The sequence below is a fragment of the Petaurus breviceps genome, unplaced genomic scaffold (genome assembly GCF_028583685.1).
Source record: "Petaurus breviceps papuanus isolate PSGF00001 unplaced genomic scaffold, PetGlider_PUasm1.0 90692, whole genome shotgun sequence".
Lineage (NCBI taxonomy): Eukaryota > Metazoa > Chordata > Mammalia > Diprotodontia > Petauridae > Petaurus > Petaurus breviceps.
This window is the reverse complement of record NW_027187313.1, coordinates 9,173,110-9,189,660: the sequence shown is the minus strand read 5'-3', so window position 1 is coordinate 9,189,660 and position 16,551 is coordinate 9,173,110. Positions and strand designations below refer to the sequence as shown.

General features: G+C 41.7%; 1 protein-coding gene across 1 annotated transcript in view; it reads left to right on the top strand.

Annotated features, from left to right (window-relative positions):
• Positions 1 to 16,551, top strand: part of DNM3 (dynamin 3) — a 708,993-nt gene that overhangs the window by 653,798 nt on the left and 38,644 nt on the right. The window lies entirely within an intron of this gene.

Here is a 16,551-nt window from a genome sequence, read left to right as displayed (position 1 = left end):
TCTACAATCCATAATTCTGTCCTGAGAAGCATTAAATACTGGATGTATTGTCATTACTTAGGATTCTTAGCCTCAGCTTACTTCTTCCATTCTTAAGTTGGGCGTGCAAAAATAGACAATAAGAAGAAGCTAGAAGTGTTTTCTCCTCTTCTACAGAGAATATTCATTTCCTAGTGATGGGGTTGGGGCGCAGTGGAAGGGAAAAAAAATCGGGCAGATTATTATGTTCATTCCTCATGCATCCATATCCATATATACTCTGCACCTTCTGTGCACAGTGACATGTCAATGCCAAAAGAGGAGTTATTTATAGTAAGATTCCTTGCTAAATATGTCTGGCTGCTTTTTGTATACTTTAAATGAATTTTATCGGTGTGCTCAGGAGATCTTCCACTGTAGTAAGCAACATTAAATCATCTTAGTATAGCTATTTAGGAAATTTCTCTCTGAATTTGAAAAATAACTTTATCTGAGAATGGTTGATGTGGGAACACCTGTTTCACTTTAATCATAAAAGGTTTGGTTTTCTCTTTTAGTGGACATTTAAAGCTCATCTATTTTGAGAAATTGACCTCACATAGTATATTTAAATGGAATGCTTAAGCTCTTTCCTAGCACCACAACATGTTCCTTGTCTTATAATTCTTAATTTCTGAGAATTCCTTCACAATATCACCCAAATAGTTCAAGATATGCACAGAAATCTCAGCCATAAACAATATCTATTCCACTGGCTCATGGAAAGATGCATGAGACTTGAGACCAATCTTCTACTGGAATCCTGGAATGGATGTGAGCAAGATATGGTCAGATAACAAAATCTCATACTTCAAAGGGACTTTGAGATACACCTTTTAATCCAGCCTCCACCTGAACAAGGATTCCCTCCAAAACAGACCTGATGAATGGTCACTAAGCCTTTGCTTAAAGATCCCTTAGTGGAGAGCTACTACCTCCCAAAGTATCCCATTGAACTTTTAAATTACAAAGAGCTTAAATTATTAAGAATTTGTTTTTAGGAACTTTTTTCTTTCCTTGAGTCTAAATTCATCTCTTTGCACTGTCTTCCAATTGATCCCCATTCTTCCCACTGGGGCCAAACAGAAAAATATAACTTCTTGTCCATGTTATAGCCCTACATATCTTTGAAGACTGATGTCATATTCCTAGCAAGTCTTCTCTTCTCCAAATGAAACATTCCCAGTTCCTTCAACCATTCATTTATCTACATTTGTAATTCAGTCCGTTTCCACTTATAAAAAATGGGTGTTTTCATCAGAGATATAATTAGTCATTCAGGTACCTGGGGAAAATGTGGGTGGAAGAATATGGAGGAATATAGAGACTGTCTATCTGAGTTAGGCACTCATGCCAGGAAATACTTAGGGTTTGTATACTGGGGTTGGTGGTGGCTCTGACTAGCTGATGTACTAGGCAATGGTATGTGGGGGAATGAGATGTGAAAAGATATCTCATCCCTACTGGGTGTAATCTGGTCAGGCAACCTCTAGGGAGGAGAGTGGGGAAGGCAGAAGACAAAAGGAACAGTGGAGGGAGAGGGCGGGGAAGAGGAATTTCCAAATCAAAGTCTTTCCAGAAGGAGGTAATGGAGGAGAAGCACAATATAATCTTCCACACCCAACTGGGCAGTTCCCAGGAGGAAATTAAGTTGGAGGTAGGGGCAAGGAGAGGCAGGATGATCTTAGTTAAAAGTGGGCTCCAGGAGATGAGCAGGAGCTCCACAAGCACTAGGCAACTTCCAGATGAAGGGAAAGAAGATGGGGAGGAGGTGAGGAAGAGAACAGCTCACCTTGGTTATGTATATTCATGTAAGCAATCCCTGGATTAGTGGAGGGTAGAGGAGAGAGAGAGAGAAGGCAGTTTTCCCTGGTTGGGTGTAGTCCTACTGGGCAGCCCGAGGGAGGAAATAGGCTTAATAGTGAGAGAGACAAGGAGTGGAACCTTCACGATGGAAGGTGGTCCCCAGGAAAGAGGCAGGACCCTCATGGTACAGTGGCCAGGGTGGGGGGGGGGCGGTTTAGGGGGGAATCTATTAGGTCAGAGTACACTGAGGAGCCTCAGAGGAAAATGGAAGGTGGAGGGGAAGGGGGGGGGGAAGGGGGGCATGGCAATTAAGTAGGAAAGGAGCAGAACCAAACAGAGGTCCTTTAATCATTGGGAACGGTGAGTCAAGGAAAAAGCATACCTACAGATGCTGCAACCCTGTGGGCATATCCCAGTTATGCCACCCTAGTCATAGGTGTTGGTTTTCAGCATTAGTCAATCCCAAAATAACTAAGAACATTGAAAAAACAAACAAACAAAACTGGAGGGAGCTATAACAGTTCTGTTACTAAAGCTCTCACCACCACAGTATTTTCTTTGATAGTCATTGAGGATGGGAAGAAATCAAGATACAGACAAAGTAAAGAGTCATTAGGAAATCCTTACTCAAAATGAATCTTTCCTCAAAATGAACTTTCATCTGGTGCTTTACACAGATTCCATTAAAATTTTCAGACAGAACACATTCTTGCCTCTACATCACTGGCATCTACAGCTTCCGGTTCTGTTTATGGGTTAATTCACTAAACTATTCCCAAGTAATATGTGCTTTGGTATGTGCTAGCAAATGTTCCTTCCACACCATGGCCCTGTTGCTGAAAATAACATCTCACCTCCCCACCCTGCTGAGACAATTTGTTCACCAGTTCCATCAAAACTCAAAAATAGTTTCTTCTTGCAGTTCTGGTAATAAATCTGGTTGACCCTGATGGGAATTTAATTATACTTCCTTCATTGAAACACCATCGAAACTATTACTAGGGTTTCTGAAACCAAACAATAGCAGACCCCTTATAATAGAAAGGCTATGTACACACAACATCAAATTCTTGATCACATAAATAAGTGGGAAGGTTCCTAAATACTTAGATCCTATACTTGGTCTTACACTATATAATATTTTGTTAATGACTTGGATAAAGGTATAGATGCCATAATTTACAAATCTGAAAATGATCCCAAACTGGGAGGAATAGCCAACAGTGGATGGCAGAATCAGAATTCAGAAACATATTGAGGGGCAGCTAGGTGGTGCAGTGAATAGAGCACCAGCCCTGGAATCAGGAGGACCTGAGTTCAAATCCAGCCTCAAACACTTAACACAAAAGACTAGCTATGTGACCTTGGTCAAATCAACCCCAACTGCCCTGCATTCCCCCCTCCAAAAAGACCAAAAAAAAGGGTATTGGTAGCTTAGCTTATTAGGCTGAATCTCATAAGATTAAATTTAATAGGGATAAATGGGAAGTTGTATGCTATGGTTCAAATATCAATTTCACAAGTCAGGGCAGGTATAGACAGCAGATCACCTGGGACAAAAAAAAAGAACTATCCCTTCTAGTGGACTGATGGAACAACTGGACTACAAGAAAAGAGTGAGTCAAGAGTGGGATATGAAAGGGCAAATTTGCCACCAATGAAGAAGAAATCAAAGCAATTAGTAGGACCCATTTTGCCCAATTTTATGCCAATAAATATTACATCTGAGTGGGATATGGTGGCCAAAAGACTAATGCAAGCTTAAGCAGCATTAAGAAAGGTAAAGTATCCAGGTCTAAGGAGGTCAGACCACATCTGTTCAATGCTAGATACTACATTTTAGGAAGGATGTGGAAAAATGTCTTATCTGGAGGAGTATCATCAGGATAATGAAGGGCCTGCAAATCATGCCATAAGAAGATCAGTTGAAGGAACTGGGGATGTTTAGCATGAAGAAGTAAAGTTTTTGACGAAACATGATCATCGTCATCCTCATCACCCCCATGATAGCTGTCTTCAAGTATCTGAAGGTTTGTCACATATCACAGCTTTGTTTTTCTTGTGCCCAAAAGCCAGAAATAGAAGCGACAAGTGGATGTTGCAAGATCACTAAAAGCAGCATGGAAAGTGTCGGGGAATAGTGGGTTTCTTCTGACTTTTGAGTAGAAGAGTTTAAAAAAAAGGACCCTTCTTCAAAGTATGGGTTGGAATAAATGACTTCTGAGGTCTCCTCCAGCTCTGAAAATCTAATTCTTTTTTAACTTTCAATTCTGCTAAAGATCTGAAATTTTACTGGTTTGGTAGGACACACCCTCCACTGATAGAAATAATAACTCTTCTACACATCTTAGACATTGTCATAAGTAACCACAGCCAAAAGAGTTCATCACCTGGTAGTCTATCTTCTGGTATTGGGAATTTAAAAAAAATTATTATTCATAAATGACCTAATCATTGAGCTTGACCTATGAGCCTCCCACAGAAGAAAGCTAGCCTTTCCTCATCTCTCTGAGGTATTTGTACAAAAGTAAGATGAAAACAGGCTGAAAGTGAATGTATACCTAAGTTGGCATCAGAAAAGAGGTCCTATGGGGCATATTATTTTGATGACCTACAGCAGATCACAGAAAAAAGGATGTAAAGTAGGAGTTTTACTTTTAATAGAATGCTGGATTTTTGGATGAGAGCAAAAACACTATGATATATTCCAGTCTTTCATGTACCTAAACTAGGCATCTGGTTTATGAAATCTAATGAGAAATCCACTTCCAGGAAGCCAGAATAAGGAAAAGATGAAAATTTAGAAATTTTAACAGAAATAGTTCTTTAGTCATTTATGTAGTCTATCTGTCAAAGGAAAGCTTATACTATGTTATCTAGGTTAGGCAACACATCTTCACCTGCCTAGAAAATCTCAGAGGCAAGAGCTAGAATGAATGACACCCTAGGCCTCTACCCTGTCCATACAAAGATACAAACAAGATCTCTGTGGGGAGACAGAAGGAGCTTAGTGTGCTTCTTTACCACAGCACACTAAAAACTTCTCCTGGAATCCCTGATTAGATGTGCCTTTGGAATGTGGGTAGGAAGAGAAGATTGTTCTCTAAACCAGGCTGGAGAAACTCTAGACCAGATCTGGACTTCTAGGCTCCCCAATAACCAAACTCAAACCTTTCCAAGTTATCCGTATTCTAGAAAAGCAAAAGTTCCCACTGTCCCAACATTATACCCTAAGAGAAAGATCTATAGTAGAGATTTTCCTCAACCTTTTTAGGATTCCTTCAATTCAATTTTTGTTCATTTCTTCTAGCAAAATCACAGAACACTGGAGCTGAAAAAGACCTTAGAAACCTTTTAAGTCCAACCTCCTCATTGAACAAATGAGGAAACACAGCTAATAAGTAGCAACTCCTTTATTTGAACCCAGCTTTTCAGTATCCAAGTCTACAATGCATCCTAGTATAGTACATCTGCCAAAATCCCCCCCCACCTTCTCTTCTGCTGCTTCCAAAGAAAAATTGAACATATTCTATGATTTTGGGGGAGTTTCTTCGTTTTGAGAGCACTCACTAAACTTTTTAAGATCATTGGAAATGTCCCAGGGACCCCATGATATAATCATAAACGATTTCTAGTGCTGCCTGAAATTCCTCTGAAATGTGATCATGGGCTTCATTTTATCACTCTATGATACCTCCATGAAATTCTCACTGCAGTGATTTTTCAAGGTGTGAAGGTAATGCCAGATTCCTAAAAGCTTTTCTAGCAAGGGACAAGCTCTGCTTTGACTCTGGGCTGCCCAGGGGTCCATCTAAAGCCCAGCTGAGCTGAGTGCAGAGTCTCAACATAACCAGGGGGGTCACCAGATAAGAGATATTTGGGGCCAGAACAACTCATGTCATCATCAATTTACTAAGATGTAAAGGAATTGTGACCTGCATTGGTGGAAAGACTATCCATACATGCAAAATCACAGGTCTCTTTGTGGTTGAAATACACTAGTGGGCTATAGAACCTCTGCATGGCGTAGGTTCTATGCAGCTAGTCCAGCTGGTGGCCAGCAAAGCCTGCTGTAGAAACCACTATTAGCTCTTGCCGCAGCTTGTTCTTCCTCTCCCCACCCCCACTTGTTTGTGCCTGGCTTGAATGTAACTAACTCTGTGGGGTATTTTTTGCATGGTACCATTCAAATGTTTTATGATTTAAACCCTGTTTTCTCCCTCCTCGTCTGTTTTTCTTTTTTGTTGTCATTTTGTTTGTTTTCCTTCAGGCGGCCCCCTCCCGCAGTTCCAGGACGACCATCCTAATACACTCACCATTCATCTCCTTTTGTATCCAACAGCATTTATATCATGGTATTGAAAACAGCTTTCATTGGCATTGTATGCTGTATGTACAGAAAAGTTTTTATTTTTGATCACTGCCTACAATAAAACACCAAAAGTTTATTCTGTATAAAGAAATTAGATTGTCTGTTTTTTCCTTTGCTAAGGGGAAAAGTTTAAATGGAAACTGCGCATTGAAATGCAGACTAGTTAAAGGAAGAATGAACAGAAATGATCTGAAGGTTTAATGAGTGTGGGGATATAAAAGAAAATACAGAGCATGAGACATCATTCTGGCAGGGGGAAACGATCTCTCTGAGTGAGATCCAATGAGAAGATTAAATAAAAATCGGGATTGTCTAGAAAAATCACAACAGTCTGGATTATTTTAATCAGACCTCTGGAAATCCCATAAATAAGAATTATTATGTCTACCTTTTCCTAAACTTTCACAGTAGGAGATAAAATATGTGAGATCATGAAAGAAACAGGAAGTGTGAGTCACAAAGTCTCCCAAATTCCAATTGGCAAATTGCAAGACAAAAAAATGTTAATCAGAATCAAGGGTAGAACAGTCCAAGTGATGCTGTCACTTTAAGAAAAAACATGATCTTTGTTGAGTGACAATAATGTTTTGGAAGAAGAGAATCTAGGGCATAGATTTCAAAAGAGGGAAAATAATTTTGAATTTTTTCTTTACTTTTTAAAAAGACAACTATTAGAAAAACAGTGTGACTCCTAATGGAATACAGGAGATCATACCATATATAGGGCATAAACTTTCCATAATTCACAATGGTTTTAGATACAGTTCACACTTGGTGAAACTTTGTATGGTCTAAATCAGAATCAAAGAAACCACCCTCTTTATCTGTGGGACTGAGCAGACTAATCATTGAAAGGGTTTCAACTTTAAAATTCACTCAGGTGACATCCAAATCCTACAGATGCCTCTCCATGAGGAAGGCTTTACCATATTAGCTATGAAATGAAAAAGTTCTCAGTCCCTGAATATCTCTGGGTAAGAGGAGGATACAGACTGCAGTCCTGGAGACCTAGAAGCAGCGTGATAAAAGCAGGCTGGAAGTCAGGGGACCTTACTTCAGAGCCTAGCCCAGCTGCTCACTACCTGTGACTCTGGGCAAGTCACTCGAACCCTGGGAATATCCCTTTCTTCATTTGCAAGATTACAGAATTGCCTCTTTGGCTCCTAAGGACATATGTACAAGTGTTTTGTTGTTGTTCAGTCATATGGAACTCTCCATGACCCCATTTGGGATTCTCTTGGCAAAGATACTGGATTGCCATTTCCTTCCCCAGCTCATTTTACAGATGAGGAACTGAGGCAAAGTTAAGTGACTTGCCCAGGGTCACACAGCTAGTGAGTGTCTGAGACCAGATTTGAACTCAAGTCTTCCTCCAGGCCTAGTGCTCTATCCACTGTACCAGCAAGCCTCCAGTTATATTTTTTTCCTACATAAAACTATCTTTGAATGTACTCCAGTGAGAAACTACAAAGAGGGAGTTATAACATTCCGCACAGAATTCCTTTGTAGCTAGGGATTCTATGCGGAATGTTATAACTCCCTCTTTCTAGTGATAAAGAATTATATTCTAATGGTTTATAATTAGTGATAACTAGGAAAATTTGAAGCACAAGAAAAGGGAGGTCAGTGCAAACCTGGAGATGACTAAACTGATGTGTATCCCAGGACAGAATGCACTCCTGCCCCTCCCTTCACCTTGAGTCAAACCTCTTAAATTGTTATACCTGTGGCAATATTCTTATTATATGACATTCTTATATTATCATATCATTCCTATGTTACTTATATCCCTTCCAGAAAAATATAGAAACATAAAATGTGAATTTCTTCTGGTCTGCTCTTTTCAATAGGAAATAATCCCAAAATGTTTTAAGCACATTTTTTTCCTATTCTGCACAACCTAGCATTTGGAAGGTAAAACATTCAGGATTGTTTTAAAGTTACTGACCTGATACACCAGTGCAGTAGGAGTGTCCAGAGCACAGCAGATGCTTGAGTCTCCCTGTGAGAAGGAATGGTCCAAGAGGCAAGAAGTAATGGAGAGGAGGGGTGGGGGACAAAGCATCTAATTAACATAAGCCACAGAAAGGTGAGTAAGCATTTATATTTTCATGCTGTGTCCCCATTTTATTGTATTTTCCCAATAAAAGATGGAGCACAAAGCTCTACAGGACCTGGAGAAGCCAAAGTGCCATCATGGTCCATGATGGTCAGAGAAATCCAACCACTCTTTCTTTTCTAAAAATGTCATGGTGCTAAATCTAGATGCCTTTTCAGGAAAAAAGAATTTATTATTGACTTAGCAACTAAGTACTCAAGTTCTAGAATAGTATCAACCAGTTAAATCACACATAATAGTACAATCCACCATTCCAGAACTCTGAGAAAGAAAGGAACTGGATTTATTTTTCAGCCAATCAGAAGCCCAGATTGTTCTTTTTCCAACAGGAGAATGATGCAGGGTCCTAAGTACTCCATGGACTGTGGGCCCTGTCATTATGTACTAACAAAGTACCCCTAACTCAGAAGCTATCCCACAGTGTCCTGGAACATCCTCAGTGAAGAAAGGATGCAGCTGGTGATTCCTAAAGCCAGGTAACCAAGGCTCATCAGTATAAGAAATGGGCAAAAAACCCCCAAAGGTAAGATAGCCCTTCCACTGATCTTTTCCTTGTGCCAGATTTAGTAGTAGAGGAAGGTCCTTAAGCTTTCTGGATCACATTTGCATTGATAGCTCTTTCACCTGGTATCTTGGGAACCCACAGAAAAATATGTTAGTACCGGTAAGGAGGGCCACAGTCAGCCCAGCCTCTCCCTTGCCTTCTTGGGCCCCCAAGATCAGGCTTTGTGGGTGCTTGGTTGCCTGGCAGAAATCAAAATATTTATTTGTAGCAGCTTTCACTTAGGTTATCCTTTACGACTTGCAGAGCCCAGATTTCCTCCTGATAACTGTCTGAAGCCTCATTGGTAGTACGGGCACTGTTGTCTCTGTTTCTAGGATGAGGACATTGAAACTCAGAGAGATCCTGTGACAACCCCAGCATCACATAACTTTATCTACTGGATCTTCTTCTCCATTTTTCTCCACACCTGAGAAACTTGGTATTTGCTGGCCTCCATATTTTCATTTGGGTCAACATTAAATACAATGGAAATCGTCAGAAATATGCACTTGGTAGTGGGTTTGGCTAGGTTTTTTTTTTTTTTTAAATCATAATTGCCTAACTGTTCAGATGGGCCCCATATTTTTTCTGTGCTTCTGAAATAAACCTTTTCCAAAGGTGAATCCAGTTTTAATAACATAAACCTCTTAGGCAAGATAATTCATCCCTCTGTATTTGAATCAGCATACATATACACCACCTAACCTGCAACACCAGGATGCCTTAAGTTGCCCTTTTCATTTGCAACAGAACAATTCACTCTTGCATTGCACTGCCTGTCAGTGTGCAGAAAGGGTCATGCCAAGGGGCTAGCTTATATGGGACAAGGGTTAGCACTGTGAGCTGCCACCAGCATAACCACATTTATGTCAGAAAGAATTTTCCAACAAATATTATCAGGTCCTGGTGTCCTCTTTGTGCGTGTGCAAAGAACTCTACAGGTACAAACTATTAGATCCATGCAAACTACGCATCTTCAAAATACAAATCTAGATGTACTTCTAGAGAAGCTATGCCAGAGGCCCCACCCACTCAAAATGTCAGCTAATTGAACCATAGCTATTCATTAGAGACCTCCAAGGCTCAAAAGTGGTTTGTGAAGCCTCTAAATTTACTGCCAATTCATCACTTCGTTTATAGAGGGATCTAGTGAATAGATAGGCCTGGAGTCGAGAACACCAGAGTTTAAATATAACCTCAGTCAGCTACTAGCTGTGTGACCCTGGGCAAGTCACTTAACCTCTGTTTGCCTCAGTTTCCTCAACAGTATATTGGAAATAATGATAGCACCTATTTCACAGAGTTGTTGTGAAGATCAAATTAGATAATATTTGTAAAAATAATTTGTTTAGAACAGTTTAACCTAGCACACGTTAACGCACTCAATAAATGCTTGTTTCCTTCCTTGAAGATGTTGGTAGTGTCATACCTCTGCTCTAAGTAGATAAAATTTAATAGGCAATGGAGAAAGTATAAGCAATCAGATTAAGGAGAGACACCTTGCCAGTTTTCTCTTTTTTTCCCCTCTTTCCAGCAGCACCTCCCTGTTTCTCTCCCCTCCCCCCCCAAAAAGCCTTCTGTTGCAGAGACAAGAGTCAGCCTTGTATTGCACAAAGGTTAACACTGTTTATTCTGCAATTAAAGAGTAAAGGATCCTTTCTGGAATGTTTGCTTAGAAGCCCCAAATCCCAAGTTATATCACTGACTCATTCACCGCAAAATTACTGTCACAGAAGCGTCAACACGAGAAGATGCCTTAAAAGTCCTCAAAGTTCAGAGGTGTCAGATAGGCTGCCCTTGACATTGTGGCCTACAACACTGCGTGGGGCCGAACCAGATTAAAATGTAATTGGGAAATATTGAACAAAATAAATAAAAACGCAATAAAATAGAGATGATGTTAACATATGGTTTCTAGGTCCATCTGTACCCACAGGGACTCCAGTAAAAGTCCAAACCTGTTCTGCAGGTCCACCCCCCAGCTCCCACACACTCCTTTTACAAAGGAGGAACCCAGAGCCTTGTTCAGCAGAAGCTCCGGGTCAATCCCTCTCCTTCTGATGGCATTCCTGGCACTCTTCCCACCAAAACCACATGATCTGGCTTTTTGTGTATGGAATGAAGATAAAATGGAGAAAGGTGCCATGCATGTCCCAGCGCTCACTGAGCGCGAATGTTGCTTAGGCGGAGGTAGGAGGAAAGGAGCACAATAGAGGACTCATCCTATGAAGCTCCCCCAGAAGCCAATCAAATATTATAACAGAAGTAACGCGTCTCTACTCAAACTTTAGGTGTCCTGTTGCTTTACTTTCCCTATGACTGACTCCTTTCAAAGTGATTTGTCATCCTCACCATGACCTCCATTCGCCCCACCCCTTAGCACCCTCTACACTGTCTGCTACTCTCAAATACTGTGCTCCTTTGTTCCACTGACACGTGCCTTGCCAAACCCCCGATCTGAATTTATGCTATCACTTAGCCCTTCCACTCCTATTCTTGTCCTGTGGTGCTGGAGGAAGTCACAAAACCCTACCACAGCAGCTGTTCCACACTTCTCTCCTCAAGTCCCCACAGGCCTCCCTTCTCTCCCCCTTAGAGCTGAGGACTTCACCTCAAACTATCCAGAGAGAACCAAAACCAACCACCATGAGCTCCATCTTGAGCCCTGCTCCTTATCTTGTAGTCCCTGGAAATTTCCCACCCTCCACTATCTTCTCCTTTTTTCCAGTCTCCAATGAAGAGGTGGCCCTTCTTGCCAATGCTACTTCCTCTACAAGTACCCTTGTTCCTATTCTGTCCCTCCCCATCTTCTCTAGCAAACTGTTCTCACAACCACTCCTCCCTCTTTCTAATCTATGTGTTCCTTCCCTAACGATAGCAAACATGCCCAAGTTTCCTCATCATTAAAAAAAAAGTCACTAGGTCCTACTATGATCCCTACTAGCTATCATATATTTCTCTTTCCTTTCTGAAAAAAATTTTCCACCCCTGTTCTCTCTATACCTTCCCTCACATTCATCTAAACTGTTGGCATTCTGGTTTCTGGCCTCATCACTTCTCTGAAATGACTCCCTCCAAAATTACCAGTGATATCTCAGTTGCCAAGTCGAATGGTCTTTTCTAAATTGTCCCTGTTTTTACTTGTCTGAAGGCTCCACTGATGATGGCCGTCTCCTCTTGAAGGCTGTCTCCTTTCTGATTTCATGACACTGCTCTTGGTCCCCCACCTACCTGCCTGATCACAGGTCCCCAGTCTCCTTTGCTGAATCATCATCTCCATCACACCCACTGACTGTGGGAATGTTCCAAGGCTCACTACTGGCCCTTGGCTGCTTTTCTTTCTATATCCTCTCATTTGCTGACTCCATGGCTCCCATGGGTTCAGTGATCTCTATGCAAATGAATCCCAGACCCATAGAGTTGGCCTGAGTCCCTCTCTGGAGCTGTAGTTTCATGATACAAACTTGCCTGGTGGACATTTAAAATTGGATATTGTAGGCATTAGAAACTCAACATGTCTAGATTAGAATTGGTTATTTTCCTCCAAAAACCATTCATTTTCTGCATCTCCCTATTTTTCCCTCAAGTCAACAGCATAGTTCAAAGAAAGATTTGAGACCCCAGTGTCATCCCTAACTCCTCATTCTGTCTCATGCCATGCATAGTCAGATGTCACCATCTGTCATTTCTGTCTTTACAACTTTACCATGCCCTTCCTTTATCCTGCTCCTGCCCACCATACAACTGGACTACTTCATCTTATTTGATCTCCCCTTCTCTGGTCTCTCCCCATTCTGAAACATGCTCCACAAAGCTGCCAAGCTTTCCTAAGGCACAGGTCTAAGTTGCCCCGCCCCTTTACCACTTAATAAATTCCAGTGTCTCCATACAGCCTTTAAGGCCAAAGATGAACTCCTGTGTTTGGCATTTAGTGTTGTTCAAAACCTGATCCCTTCCTTCCTTTCCAGTCTGTCACTCCTTTCCCTATACCCTGTCGTCCAACTATGCCAGCCTTCTTGCCATTCCTCATATATTATACTCCATTTTCCATCTCTGTCTTTGTACTGACTGGCTGTAATGGTAAGGGAATTTGAAGATCTTCCCTGCCCTTTAATGGGCCTCACTTGGAGCCCAACAAGAGAAGCTTGCTTAGGGGAGGTTTGTTTTTCAGGAAGGCCCCACACCTTTTGTTACTTCGCAATTAGGTAGTGGGTCACAAAGATTGTGATGTTCTCTGACCCTGGAGAAGGCTATATATACCTCTGAGGTAAGCTTTTGCTTTGGGGCTCACTTTGGAAAGAGTTGTGTGATTTGGCCAGATGATACTCTGGGCAGCCATTGAGCCCCCTGGCTTTGAAAACCCAAATGCTGGTGCTTCTCTGTCTGGTAACTAACTATGTGTATATGTAATGGTCACACAGCTAGAAGCCCTATCTGTTGGTCTGTTGAATTGTGTTATTTTCTCTGTCTGTATTTGTCTGCTTGTAATTTCTGTTTGTATTCTCTGAAGTTCAGGATGCTGACTTTTTCCCCCGAACTAAGTAAATGATATATATGTTTGATTAAATTTAGACTGTTAAACCCTTTTGAGTCGCTTTCCTTTAGAAAAGCAGATCAAAGAACCTGTGCTAGCAGCCATCCTGGGTATGCTAGGGTGCTTGCTGTTACACTGGCTCCCATGCTTAGAATGTTCTCCCTTCTTGCATCTGCCTTTCTGAATTCCTGGTTTTCTCTGCTCACATACTAGCCTATACAATAGTGCTTTCCTGTTTCCCATCTTCAACTGTCTTCACATCCAAGATTATCTTGATCTGCTTTGTATGTATTTTGTATCAATCAATCTATCTGTCTATCTAACTATCCTTCTGCATGCTCTTTCTCCTAGAATATAAGTGTCTAGAAGGCAACAGCTGTTTCACTTTTGTCTTTGTGCCCTTGAGCCCAGAACAATATTGACACATAGTGGGGATTTAATAAAGGATTATTGTTTATTTCATTGATGTTGGAGTTATGCTATCCTTTCCTACCCCACTCCCCAGTCTCATAGCTTGTGATAAAAACCATAACTAATAATTAAATAATTAGTTGTCCAGTTAGTTGTTCAAGTGATGTGATCACCTATACCAGTATTGTGGCCCAAGAATTATAAAGACATTCTGCCCAGAATAGGAGAAAGCCTTAGGCTAGTCTGGTGTCTCATTTTCTAGGAGGGTTAGCAACTACTGGGTTCTGTCCTAAGCTTCCTCCCTTAGGGATTTCCCATAGGCCAGTGAGAATTCTAGTTGATGGTGCCAGGATATTTTGAGGAATTATCTTCCCCCACAAGCCTGTAATTTCTGAAATTCCTGATGAAACTAGAGAAAACATGAGTAGAGGAGCCCCATGGCTAGCCTGGCCCAGGGCACTGAGTGGGTTAGGCAGCTGAGTAGTTGCTTCTCACTGACAATCTTCACCATGTCCATGTTTCTTCTCATTTCATGTCTCAGGAATACTGTAAGATTGTCCTCATTCATCTTTAGAAAGCACTTAGAAAAAAAAAAAAAGAAAGCACTTAGAAAATCAAGCAATCAACAGGCATTTATTGAGCAGGCAATGTCCTAAGTGGGAGGGATAAAAGACCAAGAATGAATCTACATCCATAGAGAGAGAAGAGTGCTGAGGACAGAAACTTTTAATACTGCCCCAATTAGGTGGAATCATTTTTTGGGTGATGATTTAGCAAAAGGGACGAAAAGGAATGGTCCGACAAGTAAGAGGAGAGCAATGTTATTGAGAGAGAGAGCAAGAGAGAGAGAGAGAGAGAGAGAGAGAGAGAGAGAGGGAGGGAGAGAGGGAGAGAGAGAGAGAGGGAGGAGAGAACCTAGAAGTGGAAAGGGAGAATAAAGAGTTTCTAACTCCCATTCCTTGACCAACAAACCAGGGGAAATGAATGAAGTGCAGCCAGTGCTAGAAGTGGTGGCCAGGGAGGCTGTGTTATCCATCAAGAGGGGGATCAGATTTTAGTGGGAGTCAGAAAATGGAAGGAGTGAGAAAGGAAAAGATTTAAGATGAAAGTAACTTTGTTGCCTTGGAGCAGACATTTTAGAGGGCATAGGGGAAGAGGTGAGTAGTTTTTGGCTGGGATTTAAGGGGGGAGGATAGAGGGGGACAAGTAGAAGGGATCAGTCAGTGCAGGATGAAGAAGGGGTTTGAACAATGGCGAGCAGAGGTTCAGAATCACTGGCATGGGGTGACTATGGTGGTGTAGAAATATATCATGATTGAAGAATGAGTTACCATAGGTTAGCATTGTCCACGGGGTTTTGTCTTCAGGTGGAGTGGTCCCAGGACATCAGGCAGCTGTGTGTAGCTAGAGAGTAGGATGAGGAAGGGTTGCAGGGACGGAAAGGTAGGCCCTGCAGAGCCGCCGGTGGCTGCAGAGTGTGTATGGAATGCGAGGGAAGGCCCTCATCAAAGCAGAGCCTGAGGAGTTGTTGGACATGCAGGGACAGAAAGTTCTGGGGCTGCTCTTCTCCCTAACCCCTGCCCAGCTGTCACAACAGTCAAGCTGGCCCACACCCCCTCTTAGCTGTGAGATGTCACTGCTTTACCTTCATTCTGGTAAAAGCCACGGCGACAGAAATTATTTATGTAGGCATCTTCCCATTTCAGGTCAAATCCCTAGCCTCAAATCTGAGTGTTCAGTTACTTTGCCCTAAATTGAGGCTCAGCAAGCGGCTTCTAATCAGACAATGGCCATGACTACTCCTCAGCTTCCTATCCAGGAGGATCACCTCTAGAACCAGACATACCAAAAAATGATGAAGTGCTGTGATTCAAGTGATAGTAAAAAGTCCACCTGCTTAGAAATCTTCTTCCCACCATCCTCATATGGTACATGAAATCCCCAGTTTTTTGCTACTAAAAATATTAACTCTCTAGAAAGGGGCTGTTAAAATGTACATATGTTACCAGTGGGTAACACATTATCCGATTACCGCAGCACACATTATATATGACTGAGAAAGGAAGTGCTCTGGTCATAGTGGGGGGGGGGGGGAGCAGAGAGGGTAACAAATAGACCATGAGCTAGACTGGTATCCATTAAATATGAAAAGAATGAGAGGTAGGCTTCACAAGGGATTTATGGAAAATTATGGACAAGAATCAGACAGGATGAAAAGTTTAAGCAGTGCTGCTGTCAAAATTATATTCCTAAGCATAGATCTGAGGTCCTTCCCCCACCCCCACCGCATTCAATAAACTCCCTTGGCTGCATATCACCCCATGATCAAATAGAAAATCCTTTTTTGGACATTCAAAGCCCTTCACAACCCGGGCCCCTGCTTCCTTCAAGTCTTCTTATACCTTACTTTCTACCATGTAAACTGCAATGAGTGACAATGGCCTCCTTGCTGCTTCTTACACAAGATCTACTGACTGGACATTATCCGTGGCTGCTCTCCTTCCTCATCTCTATCTCTGAAACCAGCTCCTTCTATCACTAACATTATGAAGGCCTCAATTTCAAAGGCAATATTGAAGCTTGGAGAATAGTCTTTAGGGAGGAATGTAGTTAAGATGGTATTTATACACACAAAAAAAAAAAGGGAGGGAGGAAAGAAGGAAGGGATGGAGGAAGGAAAGAAGGGAGAGAGAGAGAGGGAGAAAAAGAGAGAGAGAGAGAGAGAGAGAGAGAGAGAGAGAGAGAGA